Raw genomic sequence first — 21,841 nt, 5'->3', positions numbered from 1 at the left:
GCAAGACAAATTTCCCTATGGGCTTGCTTTGCAAGACGAAACGTCTTGCGAGTTCTTGCGAGTTTGTTTCCTTTTTCTTTAAGCCGCTAAGCCGTTAATAGCCGCTAAGCCGCTAATAGCCATGCTTCGCAAGACCAAAAAACCACAAGACGAAGAGACTTGCGGAACGGATTAATTTCATCTTGCGAGGCACCACTGTATTGGTTAGGCAGGATGAATCTGGGACAGAAGAGGTGAAAAGGTGGGTCAAATAGATGATGGTGATGACGATGATGGTGATGACGACTGGCATTTTTATGCTGCTTTCCTGCTGATAAAAGACTCTCAAAGCAGATTACTGAGTTTGATGTATCACAGTATTTTAATATTCTTTTGGAAGCCGCCCAGAGTGGCTGGGGAAACCCAGCCAGATGGGCGGGGTATAAATTATTATTATTATTATTATTATTATTATTATTATTATTATTATTATTATTATTATTTCAGTGGGAAGACAATCACTAGCCTCAGGTTCACAATCTAAGAGACATGAAACAAAGGGTGGGGGGAGAATATCAGAGGGGGAAACAAACTCATACACTTAGTGAACAGAAGCAAAGGCATTATTTTCCAGAGGATCAAAAAAAATTGTTGCTTTTTCAGCAGAGCTGCTGGAGAGGCCCTTCAGTCTCCTCTCTCCTCTCACAGGCTGCTGTAGATGACAACTTAGGAAGGAGCCTAATGCAGTTTGTCTCTTAAGCAGATCTGATGCAGTGCCATCTGTTATGTACTGAGAACAATAGGATCCAAACTGAAGCAGTCTGATTGGTCCTAGAACAATAGGATCCAAATTGCAGCAGTCTGATTAGTCCTAGAACAATAGGATTCAGAATGCAGCAGTCTGATTGGTCCTGGAACAATGCAGCAGTTTGATTGGTTGGCAGGAACCACCCAATCCTGCTCCAGATAGAAGTGAATCCACAACCTGATTGGCTTACAGTAGAATTCCGGAATTAGCCAATCATGTGCAGCCCATTGTGTAAATAATGTATATAAAGCAGATACTGTGAGGGGACTTTCATTCATTCCTCCTCACCACTATGAGCTGAATAAAGAGCATGAAATCACTTTGCGACTCTGAGTATATTTCACTGGCGACGAAGGTGGGATCCCGCTGAGCTGACTGCCACACACAGCACCGCAGCACCGCCACCTGCCGCACTGCTGCCTCGCACCGTGTATCCAGGCTTCAGCTCCGGGACACAAGGAACTCAGAATGGCAGCCAACAGCAGCTTCTCGCCATTCAGCCCAGCATCTGGAGACTGGGAAGCGTACGCCTCCCGTTTCACCTTCCTCCTAGAAGCCAAAGGGGTCACCGACGAAGAAGATGCCAAGAAGAGGGCGATATTCTTCAGCGTCTGCGGAGAGGAGACGTTTGAAATCGCCCGGGCTCTCCTTGCGCCTGAAGACGTCGCTACTGTTCCATACAAAACAATAATGGAACAGCTGAAGGGGCACTTTTCGCCGCAGCCCTCAGTGGTGGCTCGTCGAAATGCCTTCTACGCAAAGCGACAAGCCCCTGGGGAAACCATAACTGGGTTTGTGACCTCTCTCCGCCAAGCCGCCCGGTTCTGCAACTTCTCAGAGCTGGAGAACATGCTTCGTGACCGTCTCGTCGGTGGCCTGAAGGATGAGAAGCTGCAACGACGCCTCTACGCTAAGAAGGACCTAACGTTCCACGTCGCTCTGGAGGAGGCCCTGGCAACGGAAGCTGCCGAGAGGTCGACGCAAGAGGCACGGCCGAGCCTGCCATCCCAACCGAGGGTCCACCATGAAGACCTCACCGACGACTCAGGATCTGACAGGGAGGAGGTGCACCGAGTACAGCAGCGCACTCAAGCAGCGCACAGACCACAGCTGCCTCGACGAGAAGGAGGAAACTGCGCAAGCTGCGGGGAGAGTCACGAGAGGAGGACCTGCCGTTTCCGCAACGCAGAGTGCAGGCAGTGCAGAAAATCGGGACACATCGCCCGGGTGTGTCGGGCTCGGCCCACCCGACACCAGGCATCAGATGACCAACCCAAGAGCCCCAGGTCCCGGGGCCCAACGCACCAAGGCAACTCGACGGAGCTCACGGACTGCCAGGTATACCAGTTGCCCCACCCCAACGTAGAGAAAATTTATGTAGAGGTACAGATAGAGGGGGCCCCATGCCGCATGGAGCTTGACACGGGTTCAACTCTATCCATAATCTCGGCAAAGACCTTAAGGAAACTGTGTCCTACTGGGGGTCCCAAACTCAGGCCGGCCCCATTCACCCTACGGGACTTCCAGAAACGTAAGGTCCCCACAATGGGGGTGGGGACCTTCAGGGTGCAATACCGAGGGCGGACGCGACAACTGGACTTGCTTGTGGTCAAGGGCCCCTACATTAGCTTACTGGGATTGGCATGGTTTGGACCACTGGGGCTAGCTGTCACCGGGGTGAACCACACTAGCTTACAAGTGGACGTGGACGCCATATGCAAGGAATTTCCAGGGGTTTTCGACGGAAAATTGGGACAGTATACGGGCCCCCCCATTGCGCTACAGCTTGACCCCGCAGTACGACCGGTCAGGCTCAAGGCCCGCCGGGTCCCGTTCGCCTTGAAACCCCGTATAGACGAGGAATTGGACCGACTCGTGGAGCAAGGAGTGCTGGAGCCGGTGCCTAATGCCCCCTGGGAAACGCCAATCGTCACACCCGTCAAGCCTAATGGTTCGGTCCGCATCTGCGCAGACTACAAATGTACCATAAACAAGGCCCTCACGGCCCACGCATACCCAGTGCCAGTGGTCAGCCATGTCCTTGCCACCCTGGCTGGGTCGAAAATTTTTGGCAAGCTGGACTTGGCCCAAGCATATCAACAGCTGCCAGTAGATGAGGCCACAGCAGAGGCACAGACGATTGTGACGCACAGAGGAGCGTTCAGGGTAAAGCGGCTGCAATTCGGGGTCAGCGTGGCACCAGGCATATTCCAGAATCTAATGGACTCTCTCCTTAAAGGGATTCCTGGCGTCACCCCCTTCTTCGATGATGTGTTGATTGCCGGGCCCACACCAGAGGAGTTTGAGGACCGCCTCCGCACCGTTCTGCACCGTTTCCAGACGGCGGGTCTCAAGGTGAAGCGAGAAAAATGTCTACTAGGAGTGCCTCAGGTGGACTTTCTGGGATTTATGGTGGACGCAGAAGGGGTCCACCCGACGGGGGACAAGGTACGGGCCATTTGTGATGCCCCAGCGCCCAAGAGCAAGACTGAACTTCAGGCCTTCTTGGGACTATTGAACTTTTACCATTCCTTCCTTCCCCACAAGGCGGCGGTAGCGGAGCCCCTACACAGACTCCTGGACAAGCGGGCCCCTTGGGTGTGGGGCCAGCGCCAGGAGGCTGCATTCCAGGCAGTCAAGGACTTGCTTGTCTCAAACTCTGTCTTGGCACACTTCGACGAGAGGCTGCCAGTGGTGCTAGCATGCGATGCCTCACCCTATGGCATTGGCGCTGTCCTGGGGCACCAACTCCCGGATGGAAGAGAGGTACCGGTGGCGTACTTTTCCCAGACACTCAACGCAACCGAGCGGAACTACTCGCAAATTGACAAGGAGGGTCTGGCAATCGTGAAGGGAGTAAAAAAATTCCATGATTTCTTGTACGGGCGGCCCTTCACCGTGGTGACTGACCACAAGCCGTTGCTTGGCTTGTTTGCCCCCGAAAAGCAGACCCCCCAAGTGCTGTCTCCTCGCGTCCTCAGGTGGTCAATTTTCCTTGCCAGCTACCAGTATGCACTGATTCACCGCCCGGGGAAGGCAATGGGCCATGCGGACGCCCTCAGCAGGCTACCACTACCGGAAACAGGCCCTGACCCAGCACCTGCACAAGAGGTTATGAGCCTGGAGCTGCTTCCTGACCGCCCCATTCAGGCACAAGAAGTTGCACACCATTCCAAGAAAGATAGGGTCATCTCCCGGGTCCTGGACTGGGTGTGGAGGGGATGGCCCAGCAGCAGCCCCGGGCCAGAATTCGCCGGCTACACAACCCGCAAACATGAACTGTCGGCCCACAAGGGGTGCCTGTTATGGGGAAGCAGAGTCGTTGTTCCCCAGCCCCTCCGCAAAAGGGTCCTCACAGCCCTACACGAGACACATCCAGGGGTAGTAAGAATGAAGGCCCTTGCCAGGAGTTATGTGTGGTGGCCGGGGATCGATGGAGAGATAGAGGCTTGGGTCAAACACTGCCAGGCCTGCCAAGAATCCCGCCCAGATCCCCCAAGGGCCCCAGTCCAGTCCTGGGAGTCCGCCCGAGCACCATGGTCACGCCTGCATGTGGATTTCGCTGGCCCCTTTCAGGGAAAAACATTCTTCATAGTGGTGGACTCCTACACCAAATGGCTGGAGGTCGCACTGGTACCGTCCACTTCCACGTCCGCAGCCATCCGGGTACTACGCAGGCTGTTTGCAACCCACGGGCTCCCTGACACTCTCGTCTCAGACAACGGGACTGCATTTACGTCAGGAGAATTCCAAACCTTCACAGCACAGAACGCCATCCGCCACATCCGTTCAGCGCCGTTCCACCCTGCCACCAATGGCCAAGCAGAACGCATGGTGCGGACCACCAAGGACACCCTCCGCCGCATGACGCAAGGGGACTGGGAGTACCGCCTTGCCACATTCCTTCTAGCACAGCACAGCACCCCCAGCTCAACGACTGGCCGGAGCCCCGCGGAACTACTAATGGGTCGGCGCCTTGCAATCAGATTGGACCGCCTTCACCCCGATAGAGCTCAGGATGAGGTAGTCGTGGGGGAAGGCAGGAACCCCCGGACCTTCGAGGCCCAGGACCCAGTGTACGCAAAGAATTTTGGGGCAGGCCCGGCATGGGTACCCGCCACAGTCACCAGGGTCACTGGCCCAGTGTCGTACGAGGTGCTAACGGATGGGGGGCAATGCTGGCGCCGCCACTGCGACCAGATACGGCGACGATTCCCGGGAGAAACCCAGGAGGAGGACAGGTCAGAGGAGTCCCAAGGGAACAGCGGGACAGTGAGGCCCATAGAGCAGGAGGGGCCAGCAGGAGAGGCAGAATCAGTAAATACAGAGAGGACCCGTGAGGCCGAAAGGACACCAGAACCAGAACCACGACTGAGCGAGCCGGTTGCACCAGACCAAACAACCCCATCACAGCCAGCATCCTTGGAACATGAGCCAGAACCTGGGGCCCGGACCAGGGAACACCACAGGCCGCAACGCACACGTAGGCCGCCGGCATACCTTGAGGACTATGAATGCGACCTCCCGGGCAGGACTGGAACTTAGAGGGGAGGGGTGTTATGTACTGAGAACAATAGGATCCAAACTGAAGCAGTCTGATTGGTCCTAGAACAATAGGATCCAAATTGCAGCAGTCTGATTAGTCCTAGAACAATAGGATTCAGAATGCAGCAGTCTGATTGGTCCTGGAACAATGCAGCAGTTTGATTGGTTGGCAGGAACCACCCAATCCTGCTCCAGATAGAAGTGAATCCACAACCTGATTGGCTTACAGTAGAATTCCGGAATTAGCCAATCATGTGCAGCCCATTGTGTAAATAATGTATATAAAGCAGATACTGTGAGGGGACTTTCATTCATTCCTCCTCACCACTATGAGCTGAATAAAGAGCATGAAATCACTTTGCGACTCTGAGTATATTTCACCATCATTGCCTGTCCTGATGTTTTCCCATGAGTGTTCCTTCTTCTCATCCCAACCACTAAACCCCAGATCCCAAACCTGAAGAGACTCCAGCTATCTAAGCAGAAGGGGGCCAGGCTGTGGGTCAGACTCTCCTAGAATTACTTAAGTCGATTTTATGTGGCTGCTGCTTTAGTGGGATCAGAGATGAGGACCTGAATGGACAGGGAGCAGACAGGGCTGTTTCCTGGGCGCTGAGATTCGACTCCTGTCCCCCTCCCCCCAAACTTTTGATGGTTGTAAAATCCTAGCCCTCAGAATCCCCAGTTTTTTCCAGAAACAGTTCTGGGTATGTAAGTTGCTAAGATACTATCTTGTGTTTAAGCCAAGCTAGTACTGTTTACGAGCTCATTCAGAATGTGATAGTTTGAATCACAGCAAGATATGCATTGTTCTCTCTCTCTCTCTCTCTCCAGCCTCCCATCTAAACTTTCCTTATTCTTCCTCCCACCTCTTCTGACCACAATGTCCACTGCCCTAGTTGATTTGTTCCGCAATTAAACCAACGAATACGAGATTATAATATGGGATCACTAGAAAACCAAGCCAAATGTTGACATTAAAACACTTGTGATCTCTTGAAGCATGTCACGAGGTTCATTATTACGGGTCTTTATAGCATTTAATAAATATTTATCTCTTCTGAAACTGTTACGGACACCTTTTAAATTTTTCATTTATGAAGATCTAATGAACACTTAATGTTTTTAATAAATGGCTAATCAATTGTTATATTATTAGAGAGTCCAAAAGATCAGGGGACTGCTTATAACTATATTTTATAACCATATATTGATGAGCTTATAACCATAACACAGTTCTGTAACGTGCCTATATGCACCTATTAATCACCGCAAGGGACCATCTTTCCTGCCCAGCCTGTATTGATATACAGCACCACTTCACAGGTGTGAGTTGGCTAAGCGGGAGGAACAACGTGGCTCAGAAGCTAAGTCAGCACCTTTCATCTCTTTCAGAAGTCTTCAAGACAAGCAACCCAATTATGTAAAGTAATAGAAAGATTAGACCCTAAGGGTGCAGTCCAGAGAAATTTAGGCCCACTCAAATCCCGCTAATTCCAACAGGACTTAAGTGTGCCTAATGTTCACTTGATTGTGCTGTAAGACTGCAATCTAAAACCGATTAAGACGCAGTGCATGGACTCCAGCTCATTTAGCACCATTGATTCCATGTGACCATTGACTTCAGTGGGATTAAATTAGTCTAAATCCAAATGTTCCAGTTTTCCTGGTTTGCGGATAGAGTTGCCAAGCTGAAATTCTGCAGCCAATGATTCTAGGAGAGTCCCACAGCAGGAACAGCTTCAAAGTCACAGAATAAAGATTTAAGATACTAATGATAATTGAAATGTTACGCTCATCTGAATGGCTGCTTCTCAAGTTGTTCTTTCATTGCCTTGAGTCTAACATAGCAAAGGAAGCATTTTCATGGGATTCCACCCCAGAAGGCATTTTGGGGGATTCCACAATGCAATGAGAATTCCGCCATGATTTCTGCCTGCTGTATACATGGATGAGGAACCAGCAGAGGTCATTCCTATCTAGAAGAAACCTCTGCAGCATCTGATTGACAGCCCCAGTTCTTATTCCCAATTGTAGCTGGCTTTCCTCTGACCAGCATAGCTCTTGTGATGTGCTCAGATACATATCGTTGTGCACAAACCTTAGGGCAATCTGACATGTAGGACCCCATCGTATCAAAGTGATTTCCAGTACTGTTTCTCTTCATTGATAACATCTGCTAAAATGTCACAAAGACTCTGTGAGGTAACCCTGTGAAGAGTTGACATTAAAAATTCCCTAAGATTGAATCATTTGTGTTCTAAAGCCACTACAGGCAACTCCCAATTTACGCAAGGGGTTACTTTGCAAGGTACTGCGCATTTAAGTGAAATTGCGTATATTTGAAACACCATTGAAAAAACCTGCAAACACCCCATTCTGCCCCCCCACCCTGCCCCGTTCTGCCCCTTTTTGTGATGCTTTTGTGATGTTTGGGGGTCACTTCCAGGTTCAATGTGATGCATGCATGGTCAAAAACATATTGGATGTGCCTGAAACTAGTCATAGTTTGTTCCAAGAGACATATAACTGTGTTCTGAAGTGTTTGGAAAAACATTTACGTTGAAATATTGCACAGAGTGGGATGGGAGGCTAGGCTTGAATCCCCAAAGTGTCTTTTTTAAATAGCCCCACCGAAAACAATGGGGACACTGCAGAATAAACAACTAAGGATCTTAACGTCAATAGAATTAGTTTTAGAAGTCAAAGACCAGCTTGCTTGTAGAATTCTTGCCTCCTGCCCTCTGCTGGTGTTTTCAGACAATTCACACAAACAACTCCATGCTTACTCCTAAACAACTTTTTAGACACAGAACACCTGCTCTGAGACAAATCCCCAGGCTGCTGCTCTTTTCTGCATATATATATATATATATATATATATATATATATATATGCATAAACACAATTAACAAGGGCTGGAAAGGCAGATGGGAGATTGGCTTTGTTATAATGATCAGGGAGGGGGGTGGCTTCCATTTTATTTCTTTGATCTTCCCCCACTCTTCAAGCGTCACTTCTCCACAGGCTAGGTATACAGCCTTGTCATATGTCTTTGCAGCGTCTCATAGGAATAGGGCTGTTATTATTTCTACCCTTAACACTATTAGTATGGAATATTAAATATTCCATACAACTGCAGTCTACAAGTCGGCAAGGAACGAAACATAAGAAACAAATCATGTGCCAGCCTTCTAGTAGAGAGAGGGTTACAAAATGATGCCACGAAAACCATCAGGTCATTAGAAACCATGCACAGTTTCCAATGTGAGCTTTAACAGACTTAAAATAGAACCAAGAAAGCATTTTCTTTGGTTGATTAGCCAAACTAATCACTCACAGTTCTAATCTTATTGAAGTTTGTGTGATTTGCATTTTTTGCTTAATGATTTTGGTATATAACCCAGGATTTATGTTAATGGCAGGGACCTGCACCACGCAAATCATTATCGCCATTAGTATTTATCTTACGGCATGAACTTGCAGTACTTATCCTGTCACACTTTCATTTTATTAGAAAAGTTTGCAGAGTTAGAAGTCATTTAAAGTCATTTAATTGTTAAATGTTAATTAAAAATGCAATGGGTAATAGATTTTGACTGAGCACAGACGCAGTTCTATTGCTGCCATCAAGCATGTGAACTAAAAATACGATATGATTGGCCAAAGTGTATTCATTTTCCGGGAGAGTAGTAACCAGGCCACAGGCCACTTTCCTCTCAACATTACTCCCTCCTCCCTCTCCATCAGCACAAGGGGAAAAGCAAAACTATTTTTCTAGAAGCGGAAGTGCTTAAGCTGCGTTATAATAGGAATAACCTCAGCCAAGGATATTTCTTTGTGAATTAATGACCGACTGGAGTTAATGGTCATTGGCTTCACCTTAGGCCCTCAATTAAACCCTGAACCTCGGTTGGTATCACTTAATTGACTTAGTTTCATTTCATTTCAGCATTTCTAAACAGCCTGCCTGGAATCACCCTGACAGAGTTGTGTGGCCTTTGTAGATGTGGTCTGACATACCCTCCGTCCTCCTGCCTGGACACTTCGTTTTGTTTTGACATGGTTGCACAATGCCCTGTCCATGCATCGGCACAGATAACAGCAGATGACCGAGGCTAAATCTAGTCCAAGAAATGGGAGTGTAGCAAAGGATGCAATGTAGTCGAAATGAAAGACTTAAGCCCCATTGCTTTGAATTAGAAAAGAAGGCTTCAGTGCAATTACATGGGAGTAAGAGCCATTAAATCTCATGTGGCCTATTTCTGAGTAGACATGCATAAGATGCACATTTCTCTGTAATGGAGACTTGGGGGTGAATGATAGCCAGATCCGAGAATCAAAATTTTTATCTGCTGCAGACAGGATTGCATCCCCTCTGAAAGAAAGAAAAAAAGTAGTTTGGGGGTGCTCCTGGAATAATACTACTGCCATGAGAGGTTCAGGTTACCTCAGTGGCGAGGAGCGCCCATGGCCAGCTTTGGTTGCTAAGCCAACAATAGCCTTTCTTGAACAGGGACAGCTTGGCCACTGTGTTCCATGCACTGGTAACCTCATGGCATTCTGTGTGGGACAATCCTTGGTCATGATTTGGGAACTGTATCTAGTGCAGAATTTGGTGGCTAGGGAGGGTAGGGACTGGGGGATCTGGCCACACCTATTACACTGGTCTTCAATGAACTGCACTGTCTACCTATTAGTAATGGAGTCATGTTCAAGGTCTTGTTATTAACATATGAAGAAGGGAATCTCAGACCCAAAGCTACAATGCAGCCCTCCAAGCCTTCCCTTCCCTTCCCTCTTCTGTCCCCCCTTCCCTTCCTTTTTGCGTTCCCTTCATTTCGTAGTTTTTATTCATTTTCATCTTTAAACTGTTTGACGTGGTTGCACTGAGTTACCTTGGTTTAGATTAGAGCATACGGCATGCAACAATTACATCAAATGAAAAATAAAACAATTAGCACTCCAATAAATGTTTCTGACTATATTAACAAAGTTGTGTCAACTTATATATACCAAAATTATTATTACAGATATGAAATGATGTATAGCAACGTCTATTGCTTAGACTGGGGACCCTAAAGCAGGGGTCAGCAAACTTTTTCAGCAGGGGGCTGGTCCACTGTCCCTCAGACCTTGTGGGGGGCTGGACTATATTTGGGGGTGGGGAAATGAACGAATACCTATGCCCCACAAATCACCCAGAGATGCATTTTAAATAAAAGCACACATTCTACTCATGTAAAAACACGCTGATTCCTGGACCGTCCGTGGGCCGGATTTAGAAGGTGATTGGGCCAGATCCGGCCCCCGGGCCTTAGTTTGCCTAGGTAAAGGGACCCCTGGCCATTAGGTCCAGTCATGGCCGACTCTGGGATTGCGGCGCTCATCTCGCTTTATTGGCCGAGGGAGCTGGCGTACAGCTTCCAGGTCATGTGGCCAGCATGACTAAGCTGTTTCTGGTGAACCAGAGCAGCACATGGAAATGCCGTTTACCTTCCCGCTGGAGCGGTACCTATTAATCTACTTGCACTTTGAGGTGCTTTCGAACTGCTAGGTTGGCAGGAACAGGGACCGAGCAACGGGAGCTCACCCCGTCGTGGGGATTCGAACCGCCGACCTTCTGATTGGCAAGTCCTAGGCTCTGTGGTTTAACACACAGCGCCACCCACGTCCCAACTGTGCTCTAAAGCAAAAGGTATTTTGTATCAATAACAATGAGAATTTAAATTACAATTTAAAATTAAGCTATGTACTTCATGTCCCTCCAAGCCTTTCTAGCTGGCCCATGGGACTCGGCCACCCCTCTCCCAGGTCAAACCCCTTACTAGTCTTGCTTCAAACCCTTGTTTAGTACTTTTGGCAGGCTGGAAAGTTTTCTTGAACTTGGAATGCCTCTTGCTGACTTGGATGGAGGATATAGAGGGGTGTGTCCGCATGTGTAGAAAATGACCTATTGTACAAATTCACATTAACTGCTCCACTCACTTTTGCTTCTGGCTCCTCCTGCCACTTGCATGTGTTCCCAGAACAATGTCCAGAAGAAAATGTGGCCATTGGGCTGATAAAGGTTCCCCACACTGGATATAAAATAGGTGTTATCATGGAGAAGGACCACTTCTGTGTTGCTGCTAGTTGGCAGACTGCAAGTTGAGGCCCAGTCAACCAAGTCTCATCCAATGATCCTGATGACTGTGTAGGTCAATGCTGGGAAAGGTGTTCTCTGGAACGCTCTCCTTTTGCCTTCTGGGAAGCTCTAGCTCCCCATTTGTGGAATGTTCTCCCCAGGGAGGTTCATCTGACGCTTTCACCTTTAGGCGCCAAGCAACTTTCCATTTCAACCAGCCCTTTAGCTGATTGACATCCAATTCCCATTTAAATGTGTTGTGGAAGGGTGGGTTATTAGTTTGCTTCTGTTCTTATTTTTATTATGTATTTTGTGTTTTTCATATTGTAATCATGTTGTGAACTGCCCTGAGATCTACAGATGAAGGGCATTTAATTAATTTAATTAATAAATTAAGTAATTATTATTAGTAGCATGTTTCAGAGACTGAAAAACAATATTTTTTGACGATTGATCTCTGGATAGTACTGCTTGTTATTTGTATAATTTTATAGCCTGCGTGTATATATATATATAAATTTAAACTCCAGCTTTTACATTTGCAATTGTAAATACGAGTATTTATTAAATAATTATATTTGTTGACTACTTATATAATTTGTATATATACATTGAGACTGCAGTATGTTCTAGAGTCCTTGTCTCTTTGCTGATTTAGAATCCTTGACCCCTAATTGCAAACCACTTTGAGATATTTCTTATATAGTAAGCTGTCCCTCAGTTGACTAAGTAAATAAAACACATTAATTTTCTGTTATCAAGAGGGTTAAGTACCTGTTAACTCTCTCAAATGGCTCTCAATGATGCGAAACAAGTTTAACTTTGGCTCGCTTGCACCCCAAAGGGTGGCCTAAACATTAGAACTACCCTATCTCATGTTATAAAGCAGGATATGGGATTACAGTTTGTGATAAAACATGCAAAACTCAAACACTTCCAGGAAATGGATATTATTGCTTATTACAACAGCTCAAGGCTTCAGCCACCAGAGGAAGGAGCTAACTTTCCAAATATCTTTCAGGTCCAGTCTATAAATTTACAGTTTTCAATAAAAATTAATTGATCTCTAGCCATTTTATTTAAGGCGGCTGCAGGAACATCCCCATCCCCGTGGGCCAGGTCCTTATCTCCTCCCATCCTGCAGGCCAACTTTGACATGGGTGAGGCTATCCACCTGCCAATCGTTGGATGTCATCATGCCACCCAGTGATTGATGGATGGGTGGTCCCACCCACCTGTTAAAGTTGATCCATAGGGTGGGGAGAGAGAACTGCTTTGCCTGCTGGGAAAGTGCTGGTGAAGCAGCACCAAACTCCATGTCCTTGCCTCTGCCCTGTTCCAATTCGGTGAAGGGGCAGGGCTTGAAGCACCATAGACAGCTCTGAGTGAGCAACTTGCCCAAACAAAGGCTAAAGGGCAAAGGCCTTTTCAACCTCTGCCTCCAGTCCACCTTGCTTCCTCCACTCATTTGTGAGAACTGCAATCCTTAAAGGACCAAGCCTCTGGTCTGTTGATGGGCAGGTCTGTGCTACCTGGGCTCTTGTCTTGTGCACTCCTTGCACTGCTGGGAATCACAATGTAGGCTGGGAGCACACCTGAGGCTCAGAGGAAGGTGCTTTAGAGACCTGAGTCTGGTGGGATCTGGTCCAAAGTGCCTCTGATGTAGTGGCCCTCTGGTCACTAGGCTCAGAATATGGCTCCTTAGCTAGTGACTCTGCTGTCACGGCTAAAATGGCCGCTGTTTCTTTAATGCGAATAAAGCTGGGTCAGCATGACTCAGCGGTCTGCACCAAGTTGTATATATAAGTGAGAAATGTTAGTTTGGGCTGTGGCTGGTGTTTGGGTTGGTTGGTTGGTGCTGGTGTGTATAGTTATTCAGTCGTGTTTTGCACAAAGACTTTTAATAAAACTCTGCAAGGATATTCCCGTGGACTCTTTTTGTGCCGACAAGGAGGCTGAGAAGATAAAGGGAGGTCAGAACCCTTTCCTTCTTTTTTTTTTTTTTTTGCTTTTTACAAACACTGACAGGTTATGGGCCCAGTGTTTCTGAGCATGTGCAGAGTGCAAAACGACTAACAGCATTTCAGCAAGGAGCTGGTGAGTCCTGGTGGTGTACGGAGACAGTGGCTGTGCGTTGGAGCAGTTGGTGGCAAGCTGTAACTGTCTGCAGCGACGCTGGAGCGGCTAGGATCTGAGGATCAGGAAAGCACTCAGCATTGGCTACTGGAACAGTTTGAACTGCTAGAGGACCACAGTAGGCGACTCACAGAGCGGCTACACCAGTTGCAGAGCCAGGCGGGACCTGAGGGTCAACAGAGGCAGCAGCTAGAAGCCGGTGAGTGCCAGCCAGGACCATCCAGTTGGACTCTAAAGAGAGAGTCAGGAGAGATTGCTGGAGACCCCACAGAAGGGGCTCAGCAAGCACCAGCAGAGATGGCAGATTTCCAGTCTTCCCAAGTTGTAAATATTGGGGGAGGCATCCCTTTTGAACTTCTCTCAGAGAGCAACTGGCTGAGTTGGTCAATTAAAATGCAGCAGTTGTTAAGAAGAGATGGACTATGGGACTGTGTTGAAACTGAGGTTTTGAGAACTGACTCTGCTGAGAAAAAACGGCTAGATGAAAGGGCCCGTGCCCAAATTATGCTGTGTTTGAGCAACTCTCAGTTATTGCATGTAGCAAATGCCAGCACAGCGTTTGAGTGCTGGAATTTATTAAGGGCAATGCATGTCAGAGAAACTGCTGGAACTATCATTTCTCTGACCAGAAGGCTGTTCAGGACTATTATGAAGGAAGGTGAGAGTTTGGCAACTCATCTTCAAACGCTGAAATCTCTGTTTCTTCAACTACAACAGAGAGGCAAGCGTTATGATGAGACTGACCAAACCTACATTATACTTTCAAGTTTGCCTGAAAGCTGGTTGCCTGTGATTAACAGCATGGAGAGTATGCGTCCCCGAGATCTGACCCTTGAGTATGTGGTTGGAAGATTGACCGAAGAAGCAGAAAGAAGGTCAGATAGACAGGCTGAACTCCAAGAACGGAGGAGTTACAGCCGAGGGGGCCAGCAGCAGAATCTGCTAATGGAGCAACGCCAAGGTTTGGACTTGGCCATGGCGGTGAGGAGATGCTATAGATGCAACCAACCCGGGCATCTCCAACGTCATTGCAGGGCAAGACTTCCAGGAGACGAAGTGGAGCAGAGACAGCAATTGACGCAGAAACGTAAGCAGAAGGGGTTCTCTTCAGAGAAGAAGAACACGCGTTCTGCTCAGTTTGTGTCTGCATTTTCTCGAGAGGAGAGGAAGATACCTCGAGGAACATGGTTGCTGGACTCTGGGAGCAGCAGGATTATCTGCAACAGTCGGGAGGACTTTAAGACCCTGGAGAAGCCAACTGATGGAAAAGACTCAATTTATCTTGCTGATGGTCATAGAAGCAAGATTGATGGCCAGGGAACATGTTTCCTGCAGTGCTTGAACACTACTCTACCAGAGACTCTGTTTGTCAGCAGTTTGGACTACTGTTTACTGTCTGTAAGCTGTTTGATTAATGCAGGGTATAGTGTTAAGTTCACGCAGGATGGCTGTCTGATAAAGAATGGAACTCAGGTATGTGGCCATGCAAAGTTGGAAAATGGGTTATATGTAATGCAGGACAAGCCTGTTAAAGCAGCCCAGGTGGTTCAGGATAATTTGCCAGTTCATAAGGGGTGTGTACATCAACTGCACAGAAAACTGGGTCACGCCAATTTCCGTGTGCTTTCAGAAATGCAAAAGGTGTGCAAGAACCTAAAAGTAAATAGCTGTAACTGTTTCCTAGATTGCAATGTATGTAAAATGGCCAAATCTAAGAGGAAACCTGTGGCTTCTAAAAGCGACAGAGTATCTAAGGAGGTTTTAGAACTTGTTCATTGTGACGTGATAGGCCCCTTTCCACAGAAGACTGAAGGGGGCGCCAGATATGCTTTTCTGGTAATAGATGACAAATCACGTTTTAGTTGGCTGTTTTTGTTAAAGCAGAAATCTGAGTGTTTCCCCACATTCAGAGAATGGGTTGCCCAAGCTGAAAAGCTCTTCGCTCGGCCTGTTGTGCAGCTGCAAACAGATAGGGGCGGAGAATTTCTGAACAAACAATTTGGGGCATGGTTGCGACGTAAGGGGATCACTCATCGTTTGACTAACCCTTATAGCCCTGCTGAAAATGGTCTGTGTGAAAGACGTGGGGCTGTGATACAGTCAGTAAAGGACTGCCTGCTAGTGGATGCAGGATTGGGCCACAACCATAGGCTGTGGGGCGAGGCTTTTCTGACCGCGAACTTTTTGATTAATAGAACCTGGTCTAGCTCTATAAAAGATATACCATATCGTGTGTTGTTTGGGAAAGAACCAGAGTGGACAATGCTCCATAATTGGGGTTCTTGGGCACATGTAAACATTCCCAAAGCTCAGCGCCAGAAAGGGGGCGCTAGAGCGCAGAAACTGCGGTTTGTGGGATATCAGTCCTATGGCAAAGGGTGGCGTTTCAATTTACGCCCAGGACGCGTGGTTCTGTCACGAAGTGCAGACTTTGCTGACCAGGACAGATGGACTGCGATCCATGCCAACCCTGACTGCCTACTGCCCCTGCAAGTAAGAGAAGAGGCTTCTTCTCAGCCATTGGCAACACAGGAGCAGGATGAGGAGGAGGCACAGATTTCCCCAGAAGATGTGGCAATAGATAATACTTCTCCAGAGGAAGAGGAAGAAGAGCCAGAGATAGGGGAGGAAGAAGAAGTAGTTGTGCCTAGGCGCTCCCAGAGTTCAAACAAGGGTGTACCTCCTCAGCGTTTGACCCTAGGAGGAGTGAGAGTATGCAGTGTGAGTTGTGTGGAACCACAAAGTTATAATGAAGTCTTAGACTTACCCCCTGGGGAACGTGCTTTGTGGGAACAAGCTATGAAAGAAGAAATGGACTCTTTTAAACGTAACAAAGTGTTTGAGGTCATAATGCCGCCACCTGGTGGCAGAGTGGTGTCATGCAAGTGGGTTTATAAAAGGAAAACCCTTGCATCTGGGGAACCACGTTTTCGAGCCAGATTAGTAGCCAGAGGGTTCACTCAGATTAAAGGGGAGAGTTATGATGAAGTGTTTTCTCCCACGGTAAAGAGTGAAACTTTTCGTTTAATGCTTTCCATTGCTGCTGTAAGACAACTAGCAGTGCACCATTTTGATGTTGATGCTGCATATCTGCATGCAAATTTAGACCATGAAGTGTTAATGAGACAACCCCCTGGGTTTGAAGAGGAGAATGGTGCAGTCTGGCGTTTGAGAAAGGCTGTTTATGGTCTCAAACAAAGTGGAAGGTGTTGGAACCAGTGTTTAAATGAAGCCCTTGTAAAAATTGGTTTTAAAAGGAGTGTGGCTGATCCATGCTTGTACACCAAGGGGACAGGCAACAAACATCTAATACTCTTAGTCTTTGTTGATGACTTGCTTGTGGCAGGGAGTTCCACAGATGAGATCCAGAAGCTCACAAGTCAATTGGAAAAGAGGTTTAAGCTTAAAGCCTTAGGGCCTGTAAGCAATTACTTGGGAGTAGAAGTAAGGCAGGAAGCTGATGGAAGCTTCCTATTGAGCCAGAAAGAGAAAATTCTTCATTTAATAGAGCAGTTTGGCATGGAAAACTGCAAGCCAGTTCAGACTCCCATGACACCAGATTTCCCAAAGACACTGTGTGATGTTGAATTTGATCAGCCTGAGTTGTATCACTCAAAAATAGGATCACTGTTGTATTTAAGCCAGTGGTCAAGGCCAGACATTGCATGTGCTACAAATGTTCTGAGTCAACGTGTATCTAAACCCAGTACTGCCGATTGGTGTGCTTTGAAAAGACTTATCAGATATCTAAAGGGGACGTTAAATGTATGTTTAAAGATATCTAGTACACAAGATGAAAAACTAGAAGTATTTGTTGATGCGGACTGGGGAAGCTGTGTAGCTACTAGAAAATCTACAAGTGGAATGGTCATGATGTTTGCCAACTCCATAATTGGATGGAGGTCAAAGAAACAAGGATTTGTTGCGACCTCATCCTGTGAGGCAGAATATGGGAGCCTATCGCTAGCATGCAATGAAATCATGTGGTTTATACAGATACTAAAAGATCTAGATTGTAAAGTTGATTTGCCTATCCAAGTGTATGAAGATAGCCAATCGTGCATTGCATTAGCGGGCTCGGAAATAATGAAATCCGCATCAAAACATATTGCTATCCGTCATGCGAATGTGAGAGATTGTGTACAGAATGGGGTGATCAAACTGGAGTATTGTCAATCACAAGATAATATTGCTGATTTGTTTACCAAGCCTTTGCCAGCAACATGCCATAATGAATTAATGACAAAACTGGGTTTATGTATATAATGTATTGTTGTATTGTTGTAATGTATTGTTTCTGTTGGGGTTTTTCGCATTTAAGAAACAGAAGGGGTGTCACGGCTAAAATGGCCGCTGTTTCTTTAATGCGAATAAAGCTGGGTCAGCATGACTCAGCGGTCTGCACCAAGTTGTATATATAAGTGAGAAATGTTAGTTTGGGCTGTGGCTGGTGTTTGGGTTGGTTGGTTGGTGCTGGTGTGTATAGTTATTCAGTCGTGTTTTGCACAAAGACTTTTAATAAAACTCTGCAAGGATATTCCCGTGGACTCTTTTTGTGCCGACAAGGAGGCTGAGAAGATAAAGGGAGGTCAGAACCCTTTCCTTTTTTTTTTTTTTTTTTTGCTTTTTACAAACACTGACATCTGCAGCTTCTGGAATCTTGATCACTGCTTGATTCTGGAGTCATGACAGCCTTTGTCGATTCCAGCCACTGAGAACTGAATGTGTGTGTATTTTTGCATAGTGTTGCCCCCGATTTGCATTGCTTTGCTATGATAGTGTGTTGATTGAGAAATGGTTGCTTACAGTTGTTTTATTAAATATCAAGCAGCTGCATTCGCTGTATTCTTTTCCGCAACTGCAGAAAAACATTCTTGTTTAAACAAGCCTACCCAGGTGCTTAGAAAGCTGATATGACTTTCAACCCGATTCAATACTTTAACTTTTTGGATGTTTTAAACAGTTGCAATTTCTTCTTGATAATTTTCTTGTTTAATTTTTTTGTAAACAGCTTTGAGTTGTTTTTTCTATAACCAAGCAGTGTATAATTTTAATGAAATAAATAAATTAAACACAATAAACTAATGCCTATTACATTTTTATTATGTTGCAATTAACATTATTTTCCCTCCCATTTTTCCATCAACTTAATAGCATCGTTTGAATGAACGTAAAGCATGATTTAGCTTTGCAAAATGCTTGCACACTCCCCAGTCTCAATCTTTTCTCCTTCAGTACAGCCAAACTGGGAGAGGAGAGGGGAGATAGGAGCATGTGAGCCCAAGCTTCACACAGTCTTGTTCCTATAAGGGTAAACACGGATCAGCACTTCCAGTGTGATGCCTTAAGACAGGAGTCTTAATGAGTGTGTTTAAAAGCATCAGCTGGTATAAGTTCCCCATAGGCCTCAAATAAATCTGCCCATATCATGTCTTTCCAAATGTAGGGCACACATTTCAATATTGTCAGGATTGCACCAAATATTATTGGACCAAACTGAAACAGTTAAGGCTTCAAAATGAGTCTCCACCCCCTGTAATATGGAAAAGTTTAGAGGGGACTTTTGAATCTCTTTGATCAAGCTTTGAAATAATTTTACTGGATTACCATTGTACTAAAAGCATAATTTATAGTAGCTGACCTAAGCTGCTCTTTGTATAAAAGCCATATATTAAACAATGGCAGGAAAGCAAAAAATGCAACAGGAACTGAATCTGCTCTGTTTATTATTTAGCTCATAATTGCATCTTCCTTATTTAATCTTTTGAATTCTGGCATGGTCTTAATAATAAGGGTTCAAATAATGTTTACTATACACAGGAGGGAAAGCCTTGAGTAATACACCCTGTGCCTTCAAACTTTGTGTAGCATGTGACCTTTCCTTAACCCAAGAAGGCCTGTTTTATAAAGATCGTACTAGATAGCTCCACTATAAAGCGTAATTTGCTGCCAAGCACCACTCTTAGCCATCTTAGTTAACATTTCTGCATACCATTCTTAAAAAAATCTTTTCCCACAGCGGTTCCAAAAAGCCAAGGCTGGCACAAGCCTATCCACTGGCTACTTCTGAGCAAGTTAACCAGAATGAGAATCTACAGTATAGATGATTGCATTTACATCAGGTATCTTCAACCTATCTTCAACCCACTTTTAACCCAAACATGTGTTTGGGGATGCATTTCGAATTAGTATTTTTTTAACCATATATTTGCATGGAGGCAGTGCTCCTGTTGTGACCCACTTTGAATCAGGCTGTGACCCACTAGTGGCTCCCGACCTACCGGCGGAAGACCAGTGATTTGCAGGATAGCTCTCCGCCCTTAGCAATATGGATCAAGCTCACCCATTCTGGAGCCTAATTTCAAAACACAAGAATACAGACAAGGGCCTACAGGTCTCCTAAGGATGTTGTTCTATCGAGTACAAAGGGTGCTGGTGACACATTGTTTGTCAGGGTGATGGAAGGGCATCACGGAAGATAAACTAGAAACCTGCTGCCAAAGATTTGGCTGATTAGTTCAAATTGTTATGTGAAATTTAGCTGCTACATGTTTCCAACAGATGCATTGCCTCTAGTTAGGGCTGCCAGATCAGATGCCTGCAGTAGGTTTATTGCCACAACTGAGAGAATCCTCCTGTCACAGTATATAGTCTCAAGTTCACAACCCTTTTCTTCCCTGGGCTCTTTGGCCCATAATTCTCAGCGGTGCTTTTTTTCTAAAAAATGTTTAAGGGTACTCTCATTTTGACTCAAGAAAATCACCATTTTATAGTTCAAATCAGGAAAAATAAATACAGTGGTACCTCTGGTTATGAACTTAATTCGTTCCGGAGGTCCGCTCTTAAACCATTCTTAACCTGAGGTACCACTTTAGCTAATGGGACCTCCCTCTGCCGCTGTGCTGCTGGCGTGCGATTTCTATTCTCATCCTGAGGTAAAGTTCTTAACCCAAGGTACTACTTCCAGGTTAGCGGAGTCTGTAACCCAAAGTGTTTGTAACCTGAGGTGTTTGTAACCCGAGGTACCATTGTACAGTAAATGGACAAAAGTACAAAGATTCACAAAATGTTTAGGGGAATGCGGACCCCGGCATCCCCCCAGAAAAAAAGCACTGGCTACAGCTAGTTTTTCATTGGCTTCTCCATTTCTTGAGTTCCATGTTTCTACCAGCCTGTGTTTTCCCGGGTCCTCACTTTCCCCTGCATAACCTACTTTGCCCCACTTTCTCAAGCCATCTTTATTCTTGGCCAGCCTCCCTAGTGGTCATGTCTCCTCTAGCCTCATCTTTCCCCTTAAGCATTCTCTGATCTAGGCTGAACCATGGGCCTCTGTTGAACTGATGCGTAGGAGATTTGGCTACTGCATCATAAAGACTCTTGTATTTGTGGTAGAATTTGTCCCAGGAAGACAAGTGTTGAAAGTTAATGCACAAAGAATACTATGGGAAAGTGAATAAACAACACTGGCTTAATATGATTCAGAGTGAATCCCCCCCGCCCCCGCAAACCAGTGTTTTCATGTGTGTTGAGAGCTTGCAAATGTAGCATCTCAGAAAGGCTACCACATTCACCTCTATGGTGCAAACTATAATATCTGCACATTGTCCATTTAGGTCAATGGGGTAGGTCAATCTTCTGGAGCTCATATGGATTCCTGCATCAATCAATATGTGTCCAAAATAAAGAATATCCTGTAGCTCTTCCTTCACACTCTCTATCTTCTAGCATCCATTGCACTTTTATTTTTGGCATTCATTCATTGACATAAGTAAAAGAACAAATAGATTTTTATCCTTCCCTTTGGCTTCCAGAATAGCACTAGGGCAACTCCCAGCACAGATGGAGGAGGGCTGGTCTTGCAATTTTGATTATCTTCTCGGAAGCCCAAAAGCTGACACTGATTCAAGATTTTCATTCTTGCTGTTTATTTATTAAAATCCTTTATAGACCACATTTAAATGAAAAATTACCTAGGTGGTGTAAAACGCAACACCATCAACTGAAGCACACTAAACGCCCTGGAAGATGTGTGTGCATAACTATAGCTTTATATTCTGCAAACTTCTGGATGAGCAGAAAAAGAGACAGGGCCACAAAATGATGAATGCACATTTCCCATCATCTACTGTGTTTTTCGCTCCATAAGACGCACCTAGTTTTTAGAGGAGGAAAACGCACACAAAAAATATTCTGAATCAAATGTTGTATGTACTAAACTATTTAAAGAAGCAAAGTGGGCGGCCCCT

General features: G+C 46.0%; 1 long non-coding RNA gene across 1 annotated transcript; it reads right to left on the bottom strand.

Moving 5' to 3' along the window:
* Positions 1-482: 482 nt before the first annotated feature.
* On the bottom strand, positions 483-18,607 carry LOC309542800. Its single transcript, XR_014224447.1, has 3 exons — positions 18,237-18,607; positions 12,992-13,171; positions 483-519 (listed from the first exon to the last, which is right to left on the bottom strand). It is a non-coding gene; the product is annotated as an uncharacterized lncRNA (long non-coding RNA).
* Positions 18,608-21,841: the final 3,234 nt, after the last annotated feature.

Source organism: Podarcis vaucheri (assembly GCF_965113315.1).
Source record: "Podarcis vaucheri genome assembly, chromosome: 1".
Taxonomy (NCBI): Eukaryota; Metazoa; Chordata; class Lepidosauria; order Squamata; family Lacertidae; genus Podarcis; species Podarcis vaucheri.
Note: the sequence above shows the minus strand (reverse complement) of the source record. Positions and strands in the feature narration are given on the sequence as shown.